The 22,568-nt window shown below is 35.3% G+C and overlaps 1 long non-coding RNA gene across 1 annotated transcript; it reads right to left on the bottom strand.

Annotated features, from left to right (window-relative positions):
• Nucleotides 1–244: 244 nt before the first annotated feature.
• On the bottom strand, nucleotides 245–21,261 carry LOC136032895 (uncharacterized). Its single transcript, XR_010618803.1, has 3 exons — nucleotides 21,182–21,261; nucleotides 14,412–14,497; nucleotides 245–794 (listed from the first exon to the last, which is right to left on the bottom strand). It is a non-coding gene; the product is annotated as an uncharacterized LOC136032895 (long non-coding RNA).
• Nucleotides 21,262–22,568: the final 1,307 nt, after the last annotated feature.

Raw genomic sequence — 22,568 nt, forward strand, 5'->3', positions numbered from 1 at the left:
CAAAATAAATCTGTCGAAACTGTTTTTGAAACTTAACCACAATATCACTTTTCCTTCATGGCATCCCCTTCTTAAAAGGGGATGCTTAAAGTTGAAAGTATACAATAGTTTTTCGTGTATAGTAAGTGCTCTTCATAAATTGTTTTGATAAACATAGTTATGTATTTATTTTAATTTTCTCTATCTTGTACTTCATCCCTATGAACTATCCCTAGCTCTAAGAACAACAAGCAGTTTGCAAGAATACAAAGAAACAATATTTTATTGATTAAATTTATATTAAAATATAAAATAAAAAAACGTTGTTGTATGTTGAGTCAGGAAGAGGTTCTTAGGCAGGAGCAGAGGCCACATAATTGCAGTTTCAATGAGCAGTAAATTCGTTAGGTGAAGGATGAGCAAAAAAACGTTGTTGTATGTTGAGTCAGGAAGAGGTTCTTTGGCAGGAGCAGAGGCCACATAATTGCAGTTTCAATGAGCAGTAAATTCGTTAGGTGAAGGATGAGCAAAAAATTGAAGCAAAATTGATTAAATTTTTTTGAGGGTTCTATTTTTTTTAGTAAAATATAAAAAGGGGAGCAAAAAAAATAAACGCGAATTTTACTGAGATTCTATTTAACTTGAGGTTTAGAACCCTTGTTTTTTTTTTTTATTTAAACTTTAAAATTATAAGAAACCAGTTCTGCTGCACTGTCTTTTTATGTAAAAATAAGCGTCTATACACAAAAAGACGAATGCAACAGAAAACAGGCTTATACAGAGTTCCGAAATTTACTGCCCAGCTGCTTCATTATCTAGAAAAGAAAAGAAAAGTCAATCATTTGCAGACAATAGACAATAAATATTTCCGAACTAAAAAATATATAAAAGGATAAATTTTGAAGACTGGCTAAATACATTACAAAAGCGAAAACCTCAAGCCCATGTGAAGAAAACCTTTTTTCTTCACATGTAATTATGCTTGCTATTAATAAATCCTTTTAGACTTTCCTGGAAAATTTTGTGATAAAGGAAAAGCACAGATACAAATATGTTCCTTAATACTGAATTAGTCAATACAAGATAAATGCTAAACGTGAAAATGAGCACTACTTAAGGAGGGGCGGGGTAGCATGGATTAGTTTTTGGCGGAAAAGAAATTTTCTGGGCAAAAACTTTCAAGAGTATTTAGTAGAAGCTTTCAGAGGATGCTGGGGGAGGATTCTAAACTAAATCGAAAGACACTATGTGCATCCATTTCGTCAAAATGATGAACCTATAATATAACAAGAATCGCTTAAAGTATAAAGCTGAAACCTTCGGTGCATGTTGAGATAAATCCCGAAGAAATTGTCAAAAGACAGTATCCGCAATATGTCACGAACAGCTTTTGATATCAAGTTTAACTTTCAAGGAATGATCAGAGAGCAAATTGAATTCAACGATAAGATACTACCTGCATTCAGGTTGAAAAAAGGGCATATCAAAAATATCTCAGCAACTTCCTAGCGTATTAAGGCGACTTTTAGATAATGGTACAGATGCTACTGATCAAAATCAAAACGCACAATGGCATCAAAGTTGCCAAAAAGACATATTGACAGTATCTCAGGAAGTTCCATGGACCACAGTAGAAACCTTCAGGGAATAAACATTGTACAACAAAGTCAAAAGCAACTGTGAACATAAAAGTAAAAAAAGGGCGCATTTATAACATTTCAAGAACAACTAACAGTATTAAGTAAAAATTTCGAGTGAATGTCGAGAGGTATATTGAACTAATTCAGGAGACATTAAATGCATTATGAATGTCAATGTGGCATATATGCAATAACTCGGCAACATTTAAAAATATTAAGTGGGAACTTTCACCGAAAGTTGAGAGAAATGTTAAACTAAATCAAAAAACACTCTGTCTTGAGGGAATGCCGAATGGGATCAAACAGTTCGTGGTAACGAACTGTAGTAAGGAGCGATCCAGCTCAATAGTAACCAAAACCCTAAAAAATTGAATTTTGATATCAATAGCTACATCAAAAGAATCGCATTTTAATGCTTATTTTAAATATATAAATTTCATCAAGTTTAGTCTTACCCGTCAAAAGTTACGAGCCTGAGAAAATTTGCCTTATTTAGGAAAAAAGGGGGAAACGCCTCCTAAAAGTAATAGGATCTTAACGAAAATGACACCATCAGATTCAGCGTATCAGAGAACCCTACTGTAGAAGTTTCAAGCTCCTATCTACAAAAATGTGGAATTTTGTATTTTTTCCTCCTTTTGATTCTTTGACACAACTCTACTTTTTAAAACAATAAAAAACTTTAGCGTAAGGAGCGGGGTGTCGAGGAGGAAAAGCCCCTTTCATATACGGAGTAATTTCTGTTCGTTTTAAGTTTTAATGTCGCTCCTTACTTTCATTTCAAAAAACTTGTTCTTTTATTTAATATTGAACTAAATCGGTGAACTGTATGCATCCAGGGTGTCAAAATGGTTCATCTGCAATACGGCAGGAACGGCTAAGATATTTGAAACTTTTGTAAATACTGAAGGTGATGTTGAGCTAGATCAAATGACACTATCTCCATCCAGGATATCAGAATAAGACGTCTTCAATAGTTCATATACGGTTAATGGTATAGATTAACGCCTTAAGCGACCTAGCTGAAACTGTGAGGGAATATTGGACGGAAAGGACAAATAGATACTAAATTTTGATTTGTTGACCGAAGGGAGCTCATCAGCGACAAAGAATGTTTGAAAAAAAAAATGGTTGTATTGATTCTTAGTTTGAAGGTGTGTGTTATATTCTTAGTGTGATCTCTTTTATTGATCTCATTAAAATTTCAGGCCGTGAAGACACCTCAATAAAAGTTTCAGAACCAAGGGAATCGCAACTGGAAACAAATCTTGTCAGGGATTCTTCATCTCCTTTTTTTTTCAACAAATTGGAGCTGTATTAGCTAATATACTAGCTCAAAATGCATAAATGTAAACAAACAAGCTATTAAAGCAAAATATAACACACACACACACACAAATTCCTACAACGAAGTGTTTGATCATTATTCGTCTATATCAAAGGTTGTAACAGTAGATACGACGGAACAGCTTCACCCCTCAAAAATTCCCAAAATTGTTCATTTTTAAAAATACTAGTTAGTACCCGTACCCAACCATTTGTAGTTCTATAATATAGCTATTTTTAGAATCCCTAGCAAAATTTTGTCCAGAATATGAAGAGCAAAATCTTTTTGCTTTTATTCATCAATAAAAAAATAACAACAAAACTTACAGAAATTAATTTTTTTACTTAACTAATTTAACTTAACAAACAGAAGATGTTTCAACAAAAGAAGTTTTTTTAAATTAAGTACAGAACTAATTTAAACCATAGGGGAGCAGAAGTAGTGAAAAAAAAGTCATGCTTAAAACGTAAATAAATCATTATAAATAAACTAATGAAACCCTCTGACAGACCGTATTTCAAACAGTAGGTGGTGCAAATATCGTAGGTAAATACCACTTTGTAGGGCTGTAATGAGAAAAAGGTAGATAAAGCTAGGGCACAATCTGCGGATAAAGGATGACAGATTACCAAAAATTGTCCTTTTCAGCCAACTGTCTAGGGCTAAACAGAAAGCAGGTTGTCCGCAGTTGAGGTGGGAGGATGTCATTTAAAGGGAATAGAAACTTCCTGGGAGGGTGTAAAGAGGGAGGCTCTGAATAAACTGGAATAGAGGAGCGTGCGTAGCTGTTGGACTCCAGTGGCTTGGTGCTGCGGTGAGTTCTTCATAGTAGTAGTAGTAGTAAAGAGAGTGGAGGGGTTTCCCCCCTCCAGCTCCCCCCAATGTCATCAGATCCGGTCGGGATTTAAAAAAGATTTCTGAGACACAATATCATTTCAAACATCACATTTCATTAAGATCCAATCACCCACTCATAAGTTAAAAATACTTCATTTTTTCTATTTTTTGCGGATTAACCGGCCCCCCACTCCCCCCCCCCCAGATGGTCAAATCGGGAAAACGAATATTTCTAATTTAATCTGGTCCGGTCCCTGATACGCTTGCCAAATTTCATCGTCCTAGCTTACCTGGAAGTGCCTAAAGTAGCAAAACCGGGACCGACAGACAGACAGAATTTGCGATTGCTATATTTCACTTGGTTAATACCAAGTGCCATAAAAACGGAACTTTGATACCAATAGATATATCAAAAGAATCGAAGTTTTATGCTGATTTCAAATATATAATTTTATTAAGTTTATTCTTAGCCATGAAAGGTTACAAGTCTGAGAAAATTTGCCTGGTTTTTGAAAAAAGGAGGAAAACCCTCTAAAAGTCATAAAACCTTTATGAAAATCACACCATCAGATTCAGTGTATTATAGAATCCTACTGTAAAGGTTTTCAAGCGCCTATTTGAAAAAACGTGGAATTTGGTATTTTTTGCCAGAAGAAAGATCAAGGATGTGTGTTCATTTGTTTGTTTTTCCCAGGGGGTGATCATATTGACCCAGTGGCCCTATAATTTCGTAAAAAAGCTAAATTTTGACGGAAATTAAAAGCTTGTACCCGATTTAAGTCACCAAAAAAAAAAAATTAGAGGGTAACCAGGCCTACTCCCATGCCCCTTAATTCTAAAAATCGTCCGATCAAAATTTAAACTGAGCCGTTTTGCTCGGCATAGTCGAAAGGCCAAATAAAAATGCTTTTGGATTTATTAACACCCCCCCCCAAAAATAGCCCCTAGGGAAGTCTTTAAGTTACAAAAGTGCCTATTGTTTAGGTATAGTATTTGTTATTGGGAATTATGCTCTAATATTAAACTTAACCCCCCCCCCCCCCCGAACAAGGAAAATTCTTCATGGGGAAGGAAGTTTTCAGGGGGAAATTTTTCGGGGAAAATCTTACACCAGGGGAATTTGGAGGAATTTCTATAGGAAATGGTTCTTATGTCTTGCTTTATCATTGCCTGCTCAATTTTACGCATGTGGATGTTAAAGGTAATTGTCCAGGGTAAAAATAAAAATAAAAATCAATAATTGCATTTTAGGCTACATTTGGAAAAATGTCAAAATCTCTTTGGTTTATTATTTATTAAGACAAGCAGAAATGAAGTCTTGTAATGATGCCATTTTCAATGGAGCCTAATTAACGACTAATAAGTTTACCTTTAAAATGGCTTTTTACATAAGATAAGCTTATCCATAAAACGTCTCAGAGCACTTTTAATGTGTTTCTGGTGTTAAAAAATTTTTTATTCCAATTTTTTTTTATTAAAAATACTTATTTTCTTTTCGTTTGTAAAACGCCACAGAATTTATCATATATACCCCAGAATTAGAATAAGATCTTTCAATCTCTTTACTTTTATATGAAGGCTCGTCCTCTCCTCTACCTTACTCTTGGATATCCTTAGGGAGAAAATGGGCTTGGGAGGGGACTAGGCACCCTCTAATCTTTTTGGTTACTTAAAAAGGGCACTAGAACCTTTGTTTTCCATTTGAAAGAGCTCCTTTCTGACCTTATATGACAATTGAATCAATACAATCAACCCTGAAGAAAAATTATATATATATATATATATATATATATATATATATATATATCAAACAGTTTGTGAAAACGAACTGTAGTAGGGAGCAACCCTGATCAATAGTAACCAAAACTCTAAAAAATGGAATTTTGTTACCAATAGTTACATAAAATGAATTGCATTTTAATGCTGATTTGAAATATATAAGCTTCATCAAGTTTAGTTTTACCCATCAAAAGTTAAGAGCCTGAGAAAATTTGCCTCGTTTCAGAAAATAGGGGGAAATGCCCCCTAAAAATTATACAATATTAACGAAAATCACACCATCACTTTCAGTGTGTCAGAAAAGTTTCATCCCGATCTCTCGACTCTTAAGCGTTTTCCAAGATTTAAGGTTCCCCCTCCAACTTCCCAACCAGACCTGGTATGGATTTAAAATAAGAGCTCTAAGACATGAGTTCCTTCTACATTTCAAATTTCATTAAGATCCGGCCACCGGTTCTTGAGTTAAAAATACCTCTATTTTTCTAATTTTTCCGAATTAACAACACCCCCTCCCTCCAAACTCTCCCAAAGAGAGCAGATTCAGCCGGGTTAGGTCAATTAAGTATTTAGGACTTGTGCTTATTAAATATCCGCGTTATTTGAGTATTTCCTCTCTACTGGCCGCAGTCTCGTTTGAGGTTTTTTTTTGTGGAGTTTTAACTCTCTCTGTTGTTTATTGTCATGTCTGGCCAGTTCGGCTTAAAAACTTTCAATCTTACATAGTTATTCCATTTTTTTAACATTTTCTAAGGGAAATACCAGACAAGATGTCTTTAAAATAATAACTTATCCGACCGTTCGTGAATTTTTTCATCGACATACGCAAAAAACTTAAAATTGTTGAAAAGTTTGTTTGGATGTGCGATCTGGCCTATCCCATGAGTAGGCCAGAATGACGCTATTCGATGACGCAAGTTTTATGTCTATGTTGATAAAAAGTTAGCCCTGTGACAGTACAGTGGATTTATGCTTTGCTTGGCAATAGACGACCCGGGACTCGATTCCAGCTGCTGCAAGGCTGGTCAACAGGCTAGCTCTCTGTCCCTGTAAAAAATACCTAGCAACAACTGAAATGCAGATTCGACACCCTCAGCGCCATCAATGGATCTGATATTCATCCAGAGTCCTATCATAAGATGTAAAACGAATAGCAACATAACAGAGCTTAAAACAGGATTAATATCTGGCCTATCTTTTCAGGAGAGAAAAATTTAAACCCACGCTCCCAAGCATATATAAAGAGCAGACAAATTGAGCAGAAGGGTACTTAAAATACCCCCCCCTGGATGAATCAGAAGGAACGTGAACTCATGAGTCCAAGATATATGTAGCTTTTGAAGACAAAAACAAAATCAGCAGATTTTAATTTTTATGAAATGGGTAAGAGGGTCACTACTGTAACGTCCACTATTTACTGACACTCTTTACCTCTACCCATGTTACTGGATCATAATATTTAATTCTGGCAGCATAAACTTCATTTATTTTTTTTCATCATTTTTTAACTTTCCTGCATAATCGTTGTGGAAATTGCTGAAAATAGTTGAAAGCTAAATATTTTCACAATGAAAGCCCAACATTTAGTTGAGCGAAATATAGCTGGATGTCAGCTACAAAAGGCGCTTAAAGCGATCTGTTAGCAATATCTTTTACTAAATCTGTAGGAAGAATCACTTGGCACAATTTGTAAACTGATACAAGAAAAGACTGAATAAATTTCTTACCTGATTAAAAATAACGGTAAGATTGGCCATATATTTAGTTAGAGTAATGTGACATTTTAATTAATTAAAAAGTTTAAAGGTGGCCATATTCGCGTTTCCTAGTGAAAATGCAGCAAAGAAAACGAAACAATTAAGGTTTATCATTCCTCTTTCGATTTGCCATGTAAAATTTCTGGAAGCTTGTATTTCTTTGTACTATAGAGATACCACTCGATAGCGAAGACTATGTTCTTGAATATGTCATCTCATTTTCTTTTTTTTTCATCATTTCTTATAACTATGCAAAAACGCTGTAAGTGCTTTGAAAAATTAGGGTCTCTTTAAAAATCTTGCATTTCTTTATCTTCGATCAAAATAAAAAAAAATATATACACCGTTGCATTCAGCCCTTTCTGATCTATGTACTTACGAGGTCAGAATTACAATATTGCTTAAATTTGTCTTTAAAAAAGCAGTTTCAAGTTCTAAAAAAAAACCAGAAAGACAAGAATATTCAAATTATCTCAGAGAGGTGCTTAATTCCTGTCTGAAATAATTCTGACAGGTGCTGAATTCCGGTTTATCGTCAGGAGATTCAATGCAGTGGGTGATTTTGGGGAGAGAACAAATACGACTGTGTGTACGCAGAATAGCTTTTGTGTTTCTTTTTCGGCCGTGTCCACTATTGTTAAGAGCTTTTAAAACATAATGGGTAACAAGAAAGCAGCAGCACTGAATAAAAGCAGAAAGCTGGGACAGTTCCGAAGGTAAGTTGATTTCCTTCTATATTTTTTTACAGTTATGAACGTAGTAATCGTATTATTTAGTCTATCTTGTTGAACGTCAATCCAATTAGGAATTAAATAAAAAGGGATTTAGGAATCCCCACTGAAAGTATTTTTACTGAAAGAGAAGGACATAAAACGATAAGAATAATTCCTTGCTGTTCATGCTAATGATTTTTAGTTAAAAAAAAGCGTCTTGTTAGTATAAACATCCCCTATGTTTTAGGATACGTTTTCAAGAATTGGGACAAAAATTTAAACTGCTTGAGGAGCAAGCCTAATATAAGGATTACATTAAGGACTAATTTTTGTTCATCTTAAATTTTAATATTGCTCAATATTTTCAGTTTAAAAAACTAATTTAAAACAAGAGCTAAGAGCTCATATGGCACTTGTGACGAGGCAAGAAGAGCTAATAGCCAAGAGCTCATATGCTATGAGCTCTAAAAAAAATTCTAAGAATCAATAGATTGATTTAAAAGGAAAATCAGAGGTTTAATGCCGATCAGGATTTAAAATAAGAGCTCTGAGTCACGGTATCCTTCTAAATATCAAAATTTATTAAGATCCGATCACCCACTCGTAAAATACCTCATTTTTTCTAATTTTTCCTCTCCCTTTAGCCCCCCCAGATGGTCGAATCTCGGAAAAAGACTATCAAGTCAATTTGTGCAGCTCCCTGACACGCCTACCTATTTTCATCGTCCTAGCACGTCCAGAAGCACCAAACTCGCCAGTTCCAACAAACTCGAGTTCCATGCAAAATCTGTTTGCTACAATTGTTATGCATATTGTATTCTTATCATGCTTCCTTCTCAAACATGTTTCCTTCTTAACGCGTAAGTTAAAAATACCTCATTTTTCTAATCTTTCAGAATGAACCCTCGCCCCCACTCCCCCAAAGAGAGCGGATCCGTCCCGGTTATGTCAATCACGTATCTAGGACTTGTGCTTATTTTTCCCACAAAGTTTCATCCCGATTCCTCCACTCTAAGCGTTTTCAAAATTTTAGGTCCCCCCTCAATTCCTCCCAATGTCACCGGATCCAGTCAAGATTAAAAATGAGAGCTCTGAGACATGATATACTTCCAAACTTCAAATTTCATTAAGATCCGATCACTCCTTCGTAAGTTAAATATACCTCATTTTTCTAATTTATGCAGAATTAACCCTGCCAACTCCCCCAAAGAGAACGGATCCGTTGCGGTTATGTCAATCACGTATCTAGGACTTGTGCTTATTTTCCCACCAAGTTTCATCCCGATCCCTCCACTCTAAGCGTTTTCCAAGATTTTAACCCCCTCCCCTCAATTCCCCCCAATGTCACGAGATCAAGTCGGGATTTAAAATAAGAGCTCTGAGACACGATATCCTTCCAAATTTCATTGAGATCCGATCACTCCTTCGTAAGTTACAAATACCTCATTTTTTCTATATTTTCAGAATTAAACCTAGCCACCCCCCCAACTCCCCAAAACAGAGAAGATCCATTCCAGTTATGTCAATTATGTATCTAGGACTTGTGCTTATTTTTCCCACCAAGTTTCATCCCGGTCCCTCCACTCTAAGTGTTTTCCAAGTTTTAGGTTTCCCCCTCCCAACTCCCCACCCCCGTCACCAGATCCGGTTGGGATTTAAAATAACAGCTCTAAGACACGATATCCTTCTAAACATCAAATTTCATTGAGATCCGATCACCCGTTCGTAAATTGAAAATACCTCATTTTTTCTAATTTTAAGAATTACTCCCCCCCCCCAACTACCCCAAAGAGAGCAAATCAGTTCCTATTATGTCTATCATGTATCTGGGACTTGCGCTTATTTTTCCCATCAAGTTTCATCCCGATCCCTCCACTCTAAGTGTTTTCCAAGATTTTAGGTTTCCCCCTCCAACTCCCCCCAATGTCATTAGATCCGGTCGGGATTTAAAATAAGAGCTCTGAGATACAATATCATTCCAAACCTCAAATTTCACTAAGATTCAATCACCCGCTCATAAGTTAAAAATACTTCATTTTTTCTATTATGTCCGAATTTCATTTTTTCTATTATGTCCGAATTAACCGGCCCCCCACTCCCCCCCCCCAGATTGTCAAATAGGGAAAACGACTATTTCTGATTTTATCTGGTCCGGTCCCTGATACGCTTGCCAAATTTCATCGTCCTAGCTTACCTGGAAGTGCCTAAAGTAGCAAAACCAGAACTTTAGGTTTCCCCCTCCAACTCCCCCAATGTAATCAGATCTGGTCGGGATTTAAAATAAGAGCTCTGAGACACAATATCATTTCAAACATCACATTTCATTAAGATCCAATCACCCACTCATAAGTTAAAAATACTTCATTTTTTCTATTTTTTGCGGATTAACCGGCCCCCCACTCCCCCCCCCAGATGGTCAAATCGGGAAAACGAATATTTCTAATTTAACCTGGTCCGGTCCCTGATACGCTTGCCAAATTTCATCGTCCTAGCTTACCTGGAAGTGCCTAAAGTAGCAAAACCGGGACCGACAGACAGACAGAATTGGCGATTGCTATATGTCACTTGGTTAATACCAAGTGCCATAAAAAATTAATTTCTTGTCATTTTTCCAAATAATGTTAGGAAATGTGCAACCTCTTTTTGGAAACCTCTCTCTAAGAGGGGAGGGACTTCCTTTGAGCCCCCTTCCCTATTAAAACCCCTATTAAAGTAAATTCCAAATAAATTTTCCCCTGAAAATTTCCTGCGTACAATTACACCTGGTATATTATCTGTAACATAACTTTCATATGAGAAAATTCGTTTGCAAATCATGCCAGAAATTCTGCTCCGTGAAGGATTATATGTATTCGATTTAAGATTTCACCAAGACGGCAGGGGATGGGTACAAGCCCTATAAGCCGACTTATTTGAGTCTCTTAGTTGGACAGTTAGATACTAAATTAGCAACAATACCAAATTATAATAACTTTATTTTGTACATTCGGACATTTTGCACAAGAAAATCTTTTTATGTCAGGGACTTGGTTCCAAATTAAGGTACCATACAATAAGGATACTTCTTCAACAGTTGGAAAAGTCGTACATAGAACGATGTTATTCACACGAAAGCATTTTCTGATATACTTACTCAATTGGTCATGTGCGTGATCAGTTCGAAAAACTTCTGAGCGTACCAATGACAGGCCTACTAAATTATTTTTGAAATCAATTTAGATCAATTTGATAGTTCTTTCAGGCAATTTTTATTTTGTTTTACAGATATGCTAAAAGGGAAAATATTCCCAAAACTGACATTTCAGTAGAGGGAAGACTATATGGTCAACTAGACAATGATGGTCAGCAAAACTGTATCAGATTATAGCCGTGCAACAAGAAGCATCTTTTCATGGTTTAAAGGTCATTGAAGGGCCAGGAAAACTTAGTGAAGATGAAGGATTTAAAGAACTACTTAATGAAAAATACATAGTCAACGTTTTTCATTTTGCTACCAATCTCCTCGAGATAAATGACCACTAGTAAGTTATTTCCAAGTTCCAAGACAGTTAGCCTTCTCTAAGGGACAAAAAAAATATTGGAAATTTGTTGTTTTTGGTAACATATATATTCTACCACTTACGAAAAAAAGATTCTTAGTTGGCAAACTGGGGCTTTGAAGCCTTTTTATTATCTCTCTAAACTCGACTCGCTTTGGTCAGTATCTCTTACCAAATACCCCCACATGAGAATTTTTCAGTGTTTTCTCCTTATTTTGTGTGTGTGTGTCAGGGGGGGGGGGCTATAACCTATACGTTTTGCATTGTTCCAAAATTTGTTTTTCAAATTCTCACATTTGTAGTTTTATTATGCATACACAGACTAGCACACTTAGAAAAAGATATATCTGACACAACACAAGTCACGATGCTTCACCTTTTTGTCATCTCCCTCCGATCTTTAAACGTCTCCAGTTACAGCCCCCCTCTCTTTGCTTCTCCTACTAAACTCAGCAGCTCAGGGTGTCCATTCTTGCACGCTTGCTATCTTAGTGTTATATTTCCTGTATTTAACTAATTTTTCTGTAGTCTGTAATTTGGAGAGTTTCATCTTACATTCAATGGCGTCTAATTTTGACGCCTCTGAGGATCTATTACCCTGCATAGATTACCCCCTCCACAGAAAAAAAAAAGTTTGAGCGGTTTAGCGGTACTAGAGGTTTAGTCTTCTTATATTTTTTTTTTAGCTGCGAAAAAGGATATCCTGGACGACCAAAAATTCAAAGAACGACAAGGGTTGGCCTCACTCTTCGTATTCACTTTGAATGCACTGGAACATAGTGTAGGGAAAAATTTATTTTAGCAAATGAATCAGAACCCCCACAAGTAAAGGTTCAAATTAGTCAGCAACTGTGTACAACTGATGAAAAAGGGGATAAATTGTACATTCCCAAAATGGTAGAAAAAAACTAGCTGAAAATTTGAGCGGTTGGTAAGAAATACATTTTGATATCTGCTATGTATCAAACACTTAGAACGTAGGGATTGGGATGTAACTTGGTTGGAAAAATAAGCACAAGTCCTAGATGCGTGATTGACATAACCGGAATGGATCCGCTCTCTTTGGGGAGTTGGGGGGGGGGGGTTAATTTGGAAAAGTTAGAAAAAATGAGGTATTTTTAACTGAGGAATGAGTGATAGGATCTTAATGAAATTTGATATTTAGAAGGACCTCGTACCTCAGACATCTTATTTTGAATCACGACCGGATCCAGTGTCATTGGGAGGAGTTGGGGGGGACTGGAAATATTGGAAAACGCTTAGAGTGGAGAGATCGGAATGAAACTTGATGGATAGAATTAGCAAATGTCGTACATACATGATTGACGTAACCGGACTGGATCCGCTCTCCTTGGGGGAGTTAGGGAGTTAGAAGTCGATCGGAATTGGGACATAGAGTCTTACTTTGGCTTGAAAAGCAAATTATGAAGGAGGTAGCAACCCCCCTGATATACGTAATATTTTCTATTATTTTTAAGTTTTAATGATGTTCCTTACTTTCAGCTGAAAAAAAACTTTTTGTATTTAATTTGTGACCATTTACATTGTACTTATCACAAGATATAAATTTCTATGAAATTCGTTTAGAGGTAAATAAAAACCAGAGAACAATAATTCTTATAGAAATAAAACATATGCTCTTTTTTTAACCCTGATGTTGTGTTAATTGTATCTCGAGTATTAGGTACAGGTTATTTCTGGGAATTCTTCTTATTTATTTATTTTAGTATACATATATAATTATAACCAGCAGAGTTTCATGTCTGCACGCTACTCTAACTCTAGTTAATTCTCCGAACTCTGTTTAACCCGGTTACATAAGAATGATATTAATCACTTCCCAATTTATGTTTGTGTATTCATTTGAAAAAAAAATTACGTGTGGTAATTCTACGGTTGTGCTATAAAGGTTTAAATTTTTCTCGCGGTAAAGTTGATTGATAAATGTTATAAATTTAGTAAAATTTAGATAAGATGCTAGCAATAATTTGGTTAGTTTGATTATTGAGTCTAAGTAGGTTGTCCTTTTTACTTCTATTTTTACGCATCTGAAATGATAATTTTACACATTCTTTTAATCATTAACTAAGTTGTAATCAAATGTCACTCCGAAGAGTCTATCTAAGCACCAAGCTATACCTATTTCTGTTGACGCCGCGGGGAATACAATTTTGTAACTGAAATCGAAGCCTATTGATTTAAATGGGATTAGTAAGATCTCGTATTTTTTTTTCTAAGTGATTGTTTTTTTTAACCTAGTAGTAGTAGATCCATTGGCCATTTAGTAGGCTAGAAAAATCTACCTATGAGTACTGGAAGGGGGGGGGGGGGTATTGGAACATATAAATTTCTGAGAGGAAATTGTAAGTTTAAGAGAAAAAAAATCTCTTGTGGTTATCTATTTTAAGACCACTGACAACAATGAAAAAAAGTAACTTAAGTTTTTGTAGATTCTTTTTATCATAAATTCTGATCAGATTCACCCGTCGGGTTGTTTTCCCGTCGGTAAAAATATAAAGTTTTCTTGTTATGTCTTTAGCTAAGAATGATTTCATTTGTTGATTTAGACCCACCTTACATTTTAATTTTGACCAATAAGGAAAATGGGGTGAAATTTTAAAAAGTTTGATCAGCACTTCCTAGCGGAATTTATTAGTCATGTGCAAGAGGAATTAAATACCTTAATATGCATAACATAAAATAAATTGTGGGTTCCAAGCCCTTGCTCAAGTGCTTATTTGTCCTAATTACCGAAGAAGGAAAACAGTGTCTTTTTTCAAAAAGAATACTTACCTTTAACACATCATATACATAAATACGTATAGAAATAATAGTCTACTTACGAATATACATTAGCCCCATCAATGGTCACATGACGTAATGTAGCCTCATTAACGGTCACTTGAGGTAACCGATTTGCATGGAAAATCTGGAATGTCAAATGTTTAAATTAGTACACACTCTGCATCATTGCACAGTATACTTAATTTCAATATAATTTTCAGAAAGTTACCTTACTCCTTTATGTGCCCACTCCTACTTTTATCTGGGACTAGTTTAGGCAGTCAAGTAGTCGTATCTTACAGTTATAATATGAAAAAAAACTTCGTTTTCTTAAAGAGTTAAAGAGGCTGTGTCCCAAAGTCGAACCTTAAAACGTACAGGAATTAGAAGAGGCAGTAAAAGGCAGTTAGACATGGTATCCTTCCAAACATCTAATTTCATTAAGATCCAATTACTCCTTCATAAGTTAAAATTACCTCATTTTTCTAATTTTTCAGAATTAACCCATCCTCCTCCCCACAACTCCCCCAAAGAGTGGATCCCTTTCAGTTATGTCAATCATGTACCTAAGACTTGTGCTTATTTTTCTCACCAAGTTTCATCCCAATACCTCCTCCAATTCCCCCCAATGTCACCTGATCCAGTCAGAATTTAAAATAAGAGCTCCAAGACACAATATCCTTCCAGACTTCAAATTTCATTAAGACCCAATCTCTTTCTTTTGTTGGAAATACATCATTTTTTCAAATTTTTTAGAATTAAAAAACAGAGTAGATCTATTCTGGTTATGTCAATAATGTATCTAGGACTTCTGCTTATTTTTCCCATCAAGTTTCATCCTGATCTCTCCACTCTAAGTATTTTCCAAGATTTTAGGTTCCCCCCTCCAACTCCCCCCAATGTCACCAGATCTGGTGGGGTTTTAAAGTAAGAGCTCTGAGACATGATATCCTTCCAAATATCAAATTTCCTTAAGATCCCATCACCTGTTGGTAAGTTAAAAATACTTCATTTTTTGTATTTATTGTGAATTAACCAGCCCCCACTCCGCCCCCCCCCCAGATGGTTAAATTGGGAAAATGACTATTTCTAATTTAATCTGGTCTTGTCCCTTATATGCCTGTCAAATTTCATTGTCCTAGCTTACCTGGAAGTGCCTAAAGTAGCAAAACCAGGACAGACCAACAGACAGAATGACAAAATTTGCTAATGCTGTATGTCACTTGGTTAACACCAAGTGCCATAAAAACTAGCCATAAGAAGCATTATTATCCTCCAGTTAGCAAACAATGAGTGCACACTTTATATACACCATTATTGATTGCAGGAAGCGCAGGTACCTGAGCTGCCTGTTTCCAGCAGTTTAAGGCCACTAGGCCAGCTGGTACTAATACACCTCTTCCTACAAACTCTTGCTTTCTTCTGTGCACTCAAATCCTATAGGTGAATCATCTCCTTTTCAGCTGACTTTATCATGCTTTAATAATTACTAAACAATTTGTTTCTTCTTGAGGATATCAATAGCAGCCTTAAATATCTTACAAACCATATGCCAAGGCAGGTTAGGATTCAGGGTAACTGTTTAAGTATTTGGAATCTTAACCAAAAACAGAAATGATTTAGGTAAAGTCTCCTCACTCAGAGCCTGGGAATCAAATAATACATGCAGAATTGTTTCAGCTGTTGAGAAGCAGACACAACATAAAGGGGAATGATGTAGCTTCCAATGAAATAACAAGTATTTAGTCTTTTAGTCTAGTATGAAACAGGGACAAAAATAATTTAATGTGATTAACATTAGATATTTGCCTGTTAATATTATAATGAAAAAATAAATCACCAATGCAACAGCACAGACACAAAAAAAGACAGGGAGAAAAGGAAGACTGTTTTCCTACATTAGTAATTAATATAGACCAGTACTTGAATGAGGCCTTAACCAGTGTTTCCACTATGGGGATTTCCCCCCTAAAATGGGGATTTTTTAAGTCTTAGGGGCGAGAGTTTTTTTTTAGGGATTTGGGGATTTTTCCTCTCCCACGGACTTTTAGGGATATTTTGGGGGTTTTCCTTTAATTTGTTCATCATCGTCATCTTCTTGATCAGAGAAGCAGGATATTTCGATTTAGGATCTGTTTCCTTGCGAATTGAATGGGGAATCACGGAGAAGAACTTCTTCAGTTGCTTAAAAAATTTTAACACCAAACAGATTTTGAGATGTACAGGAGTCCTAAGTAACAAACTTGCAACAAAGAACTGTTTGAAACAGTTCCATACTGATGTGGGCTTCAAACAATAATTTCAGCTTGGACTGTTCTCGATTAATGAAGTCATATGGTTTGTCATTTTTGGGTTGTTTTTTCATAAGATTAATTGGGAGATAGCATGTCATTTTTTTACAGATCAGATAAATAAAGTTATAATATATTTTGATAGTTTGATAGGGTACGTAGTTGTTTCTTATTGTAGTAAGTTTTTTTGACAAGCATTGCATGTATGATTCTTTTTCTCCACAGTACTTGTATTATGTTTCAGATTTTTGTGTAAAATCAAAAAAACTTGAACTCGAACTTGTAGCCAGCTTTATAAGTACTGACGTGAATAATAGAGATAGGCTATAACTATTCGAACACCTCTCTTACGGTTTCATTACCCTAGTTTTTAACAGACAAACAAACTGACAGCCATTTGACAGCCGTTAAAAACAATGGCAAATGTAGGAATAAATGGATTTTGTTTTTGGCAAGCATACGTACCTAGGGGAAAATCATGAACCTTCATACTATAATTGGTAAATTTTTTGTTATTCCTTTTTTTGACTTACAAATAAAGTGAACATACCACTTGATGTCTTTTTTTTATGTTCTTTACAAATATAACAATCACTTCTGTTGCAAATTCAAATTTAAGCACAATTTGAGCTCTTGAAACCAAAATATTTCTAGTTTTGGGGTATAAACAAAGCTTAAAACATTGGTCTCAGCATTGAACTTCCTACAGAAGGACTATGTGGAATCAACTAGTGCTTTAGAAATCGATGTGAACAAATGGAAGTTTTAACTTCCCCTTGAAAGCGTTTACTTGGGTCCGAACGGACAAGATTCCCTCTGTACGTCAAGGTCAGATACGGCCGTCCCCCCTGATTCAATCGAAGTAGTTCTCAAAGCTGCACAGGCGTTCCATATCAAAACAGTAGGCCAGATACAGAAAAGGTTCAATTTCGAAGACGACAGTTACAAATATACTGAAATGGTTGACCCAGTGTCAGCCCAATCACTTCAACCTGCCTCTCTGCTACCTTTTGTTAGGAAGCATGGACAGATCCCATGGGACAGAACCAAAACCGAGCAGGAGTGGAGGAGGCAGAGCCTCATCGATATTGAAAACGTCAAAACAATGGATACCGTGACCTGCTGGTGTTTGGTAGTGGTGAAAAAAAAGCTGCCGAAACAGAATTTGTATCCTAACCTGAGACCGGCAGTATTATTTATTTCCACTGTTCCATTTTTAAATGTCAATGTCGAGAGGTTTTTCAGTGCTGTAAAAGTAGTAAAAACTGACCGTCAGAATAAATTGAAAACATTAACTTTGGGGGGGGATTCTAAAAACAAAATATAGAATGAAAAGGGCTCAAGAAAGTGTGGAATAAGATGATCAGTTACTTCACCACATGATAACGGTGAAAGCTTCAGCCACCATACAAAAAATGTTGAAGACACATCAGGGGAAGATAAGGTCTGATTACGTTTTACCAGTTACGATTGAACAGTATTAAACATCTTGTACTGTAATCTACATTACAATATTACATTTTCTTTTCTATTTGCTTAATATTATTTGAAGTATATTTGAAGCTATTTGTATTTAGCTGATGATTAAAAAGCACTTTAAACGGCATGACAAGACATTCTATTATGGTAGTGATAGCTAGACTTCAATCTAAGAAGCCAAAATATGTTACCTTTCAATGGTAAGGGTAAACTGAGATAGGGAGAGGGGGTCAGGGAGTAATTAGAAAATGGGACTTTTAAGGATTTTGGAACTGAAGATGGGGATTTCTAGGGATTTTTCAGCTCTTTATTAAGGATTTAAAAAATGAGAAAGTGGAAACACTGGCCTTAACCCTACTCATCCATACAATTACATAGGTCAAACAGCATAGCTATACACAATCAACCATAAAGAATAGTCCATGGACAGGCAGTTGTGTTGTAAGTAAGTATAAGTTGTCATTTACCAAATATTAAAAAAAAGACAAATAATTCAGAGGCAGCAACCCAACACAAGGGCTCATCAGGAGAATACACACTTGCCTATAGGGTTTCAGCACATTAAATTCCCTACCCAGGTAAGTACCATGCCTACCATGAATTCCCTATGGTATCCCTGTGTTAGGTATCACCCCCAAAATATATGCCTATGAAAAAAAAAAATGTAGAACAACCAAGTAACACCAAAACAAGCTTACCATACTTTAATTTTGGTTCTTGTGTATTTAAGTTACCAAATCTATATTAAAAAAAACAATTATTCACTATGTCTAACCTTTGGCCAGGCCTTTTTGACCTAGGATTCAATACTGAAAGTTGCACATTCCTAACCTGTCACCTTTCCAAGATGGCAAAAAGTAGCCCAGCTGAACTGGAATTTTCCTGAAACATTGATTGGTTCCTTCAAATTTTATTACCAATACATTTCTTTTTATTTCTTGTACACCCTAAACTACCTAGGCTATCAGCCAAGCTATTATAGAATTAGCCAAGCTATGAGGCAAAATAAACAACTGTCTAAGATTTTCTGAGTTACTGTTTAGGCTCCACAAACATTCCTGTAAGTTTTAATCACCAAAATTAGCTACTTCGCAAAATGGTTAAAAAAAATAACAGTATATAAATGGCTTACCAATAAAGTGAACATAGGCCTATCATTGGTGAAATTCTAGTTAATTGACTTCTTGCTATCTCTGAAAGGGTTTAGGTTAGGAAAATGAAACTAAAAGCTGAAGTATGTCCTGGGAAGGTATTTTAAAGCACCCCCATCCACTCCTTCCCCCTCTAGAGGGCCCTGAAATTTGCCTACATGACGGGTAAACTTTACTGTTGTAAAATTTTGATAAAACAACATTCCCATTAGTGGTATTTCCTTCTGCCAAATCACTATTATAAATCTTCAACTATTCTGTTTTCTTAGTATCACTAAATTATAAATGTTTCACTAACAAACAAGATGGTTAATGATAATTGTAACTAAGTGTTTTCCAAGATTTTAGGTTTACCTACCCCAACTCCTTCTTATGTCCCCTGATCTGGTTGGGATTTAAAATAAGAGCTCTGAGACACAATATACATTCCAACATCAAATTTCATTAAGATCTGATCACCCATTTGTAAGTTAAAAATACCTCCTTTTTCTAATTTTTATGATTTAACCATCTGCAGATGGTCAAATTGAGGAAATGAATATTTCTAATTTAATCTGGTCTGGTTCCTGATACACCTGACAAATTCCATTGTCCTAGCTTACCTGAGAGTGCCTAAAGTAGCAAAAACAGGACAGACAGACCAACAGAATTTGCAATTGCTATGTCACTTGCTAGATACCAAGTGCCATAAATAGCAAAAGAGGCATTGAGTGGTATTTTCACTTTATTGGTTAGTCAACTAGATGGACTATGATACATTTACCATTGCTTCCATCAATTTCAAATTTGAACCCTTTTTAGCTCTTAAATGACCAAAATATTTAGTCTTGGGGTATGAAAAAGGCTCAAAAAATTTTGATTTCAAAATTACTGTTTTATGTTAAATCCATTTATAAATTTAATACTATATAATACAATTCGATAAATTTAATACATTTGTAAATTTAAATACTGCTTTGGATTGGAACCTTGTTGGATATTTATGTACATCTTCTATTGATGGCTTTCTTTTTTTTGTATTTTATTGAAAATGTGTCAAGAAGAAAGGAGCATACCACTGTAAAATTTATTTATCCAACTTAATCGTGGGATCAGTACACATGTGGATTATATAACATAAAAATATGATTTATAGTTAAACAACAGGTTTAAGACCAATGTTTTAGGCCTTTTTATATCCAAATACTAGAAAATATCTTGATCAGAAACATTTGGCTTAGATCTCAGAAAGTGCTTGAATTTGATTTTGCAATGGAAGCTATTATTATATTTGTAAAGAATGTAAATAAAGGTATTGAATATGTTCAATTCATTTGTACATCAATAGCAAGAATAACATAAAAAATCCGATTTTTGTATCTTCATATGCAGTCAAGTTGGATAATATAAAACCAAGTAGGCTAGTGAATTTAGGACCAACAGAATGATCAGGAAAATATTACCAAACTACTAGGCTATGTTAACCCTCTTCGAATTTCCATGTTGTAGAAATTTTTAATTGTAATTATGATAGCAAGATCTATTTTGCAAAATTTCACATTAATATAACAAATATTTTTGCAAGAAGTTACAGATCAGGACATGTAAGCCTACTCCAATACATCCACCCAGTAGCCTACAAAACTTAGGCTACTTTAAGACTATAAATCCCTGAAAGTTGCATTTTTCCATATCAACCACTTACCAAAAATCTAGGAGGCAAGGCCTAGTTCATCTAAAATTTTACCACAAAATTCATTCCAGATACAATAATTTCAATAAGAAATAGCAGTCACCAAGCCTTATTTCATTCATGCAAATCCTGAATTAGGCCTAACCCAATATTTCGAGTTTGGACTTCATCTATTGATTTCAGTTAAAGTAAAAACTTACGTCAAAACTAAAAAGAGAATAAAATTAAACACTCACATTTTGACTCAACGAGCTCCTGAGAATAAATGACAATAAGAAAATCAAGGAGCGCGATGTGGAAACTGAGTTGCCAAAAGAAGAAAAGATTTATTTGAAAAATGAAAACCCTATCAGCTAGCCGTGCTTGAGAAGAAAATGGCCATAAAAAATAACATTGTGGAAGTGCTAAAATATAATATGCTGTCGACTAGAAAGAATTTTTTAGTCATTTTACATGGTTTTTAGTTGACTAGAAACCATATAAAAAAAATTCGAATGACAATTTTAATTGTTTGACCTCTGTTCGTGAAACTTCCACACTCTTCTAATTTTTCTAGCTGTTTTTCGTTTTTAAATCGCTAATTCCTATTTTGGTTTCGGAACACCGAAAACAAAACACTTTCAAATGATTTTCATTGCTTTATTTTATGTGATAATAAACAAATATATGATGGTTTTATCTCTTTTCAGCATTTTAGGTTCTATGTAAATGTGGCAGTCATCAGATAGTTCATGGTAACAGACTCCAGGGGAGGGGGATACAAAGTTAACCGCTTTCTTTTCGCTTTGCAAAAGTGATTATTTTGCAAAAAAACTGCTGTATACTGAAGTGCCTTCGTATTACACGTGGAATACTATAAACAAAGTATTTGAACGTCGAAAACAGGGTAAGTCAGTCGACGGCCAACCTACCATCTTCAAAGATACCACGATACGAAGACTCTACACCGTTCACCCCAATCAACATGAATGCTTCTTTCTACGCCTGCTTTTGGTGAATGTACCCGGTCCGACATCCTTTGAGTATTTGAGAACTGTAAACGGTATTATACATGACACTTACCGTAGTATTCCCAATTTACCGTACAATTCCCAATTCGATTAGCATTTGTAATACCATTAACAAAGCTCAAGGTCAATCATTAGAAAAATGTGGTATAGATCTTAATACTGATTGTTTATCCCATGGACAATTGTACGTTGCATGTTCGAGGGTCGGTAAACCTGACAATCTATTTATATGCAGCGACAATTTGACAGCGAAGAATGTTGTATATTCGCAAGTTTTACGCAGTTAAATTGTATTGTATCTATCTATCTATCTATCTATATAAAAACGAGTTGTGTGTATGCATGTTTGTCTGTTTGTAAAAAGAGCGTTTGCATATGATGTCATTATTAGTACATAAGGCTTTGTATATGCACAGACAATGGGAAAGCCAAGAATGTTGTATATTCGCAAGTTTTACGTAGTTTGAAACACATATATAAATCTATCTATATTCACAGGTGGGACACAGGGACACAACTACAATGGCGCGTAACTAATATGGCGCGTAACGATTTATACGCGCGGGAGGGCTTGGGGGGGCGCGAAGCGCCTCCCCAACAGCTAGTATATATA

Source organism: Artemia franciscana, chromosome 11 (assembly GCF_032884065.1).
Source record: "Artemia franciscana chromosome 11, ASM3288406v1, whole genome shotgun sequence".
In the NCBI taxonomy this organism is placed as follows: Eukaryota; Metazoa; Arthropoda; class Branchiopoda; order Anostraca; family Artemiidae; genus Artemia; species Artemia franciscana.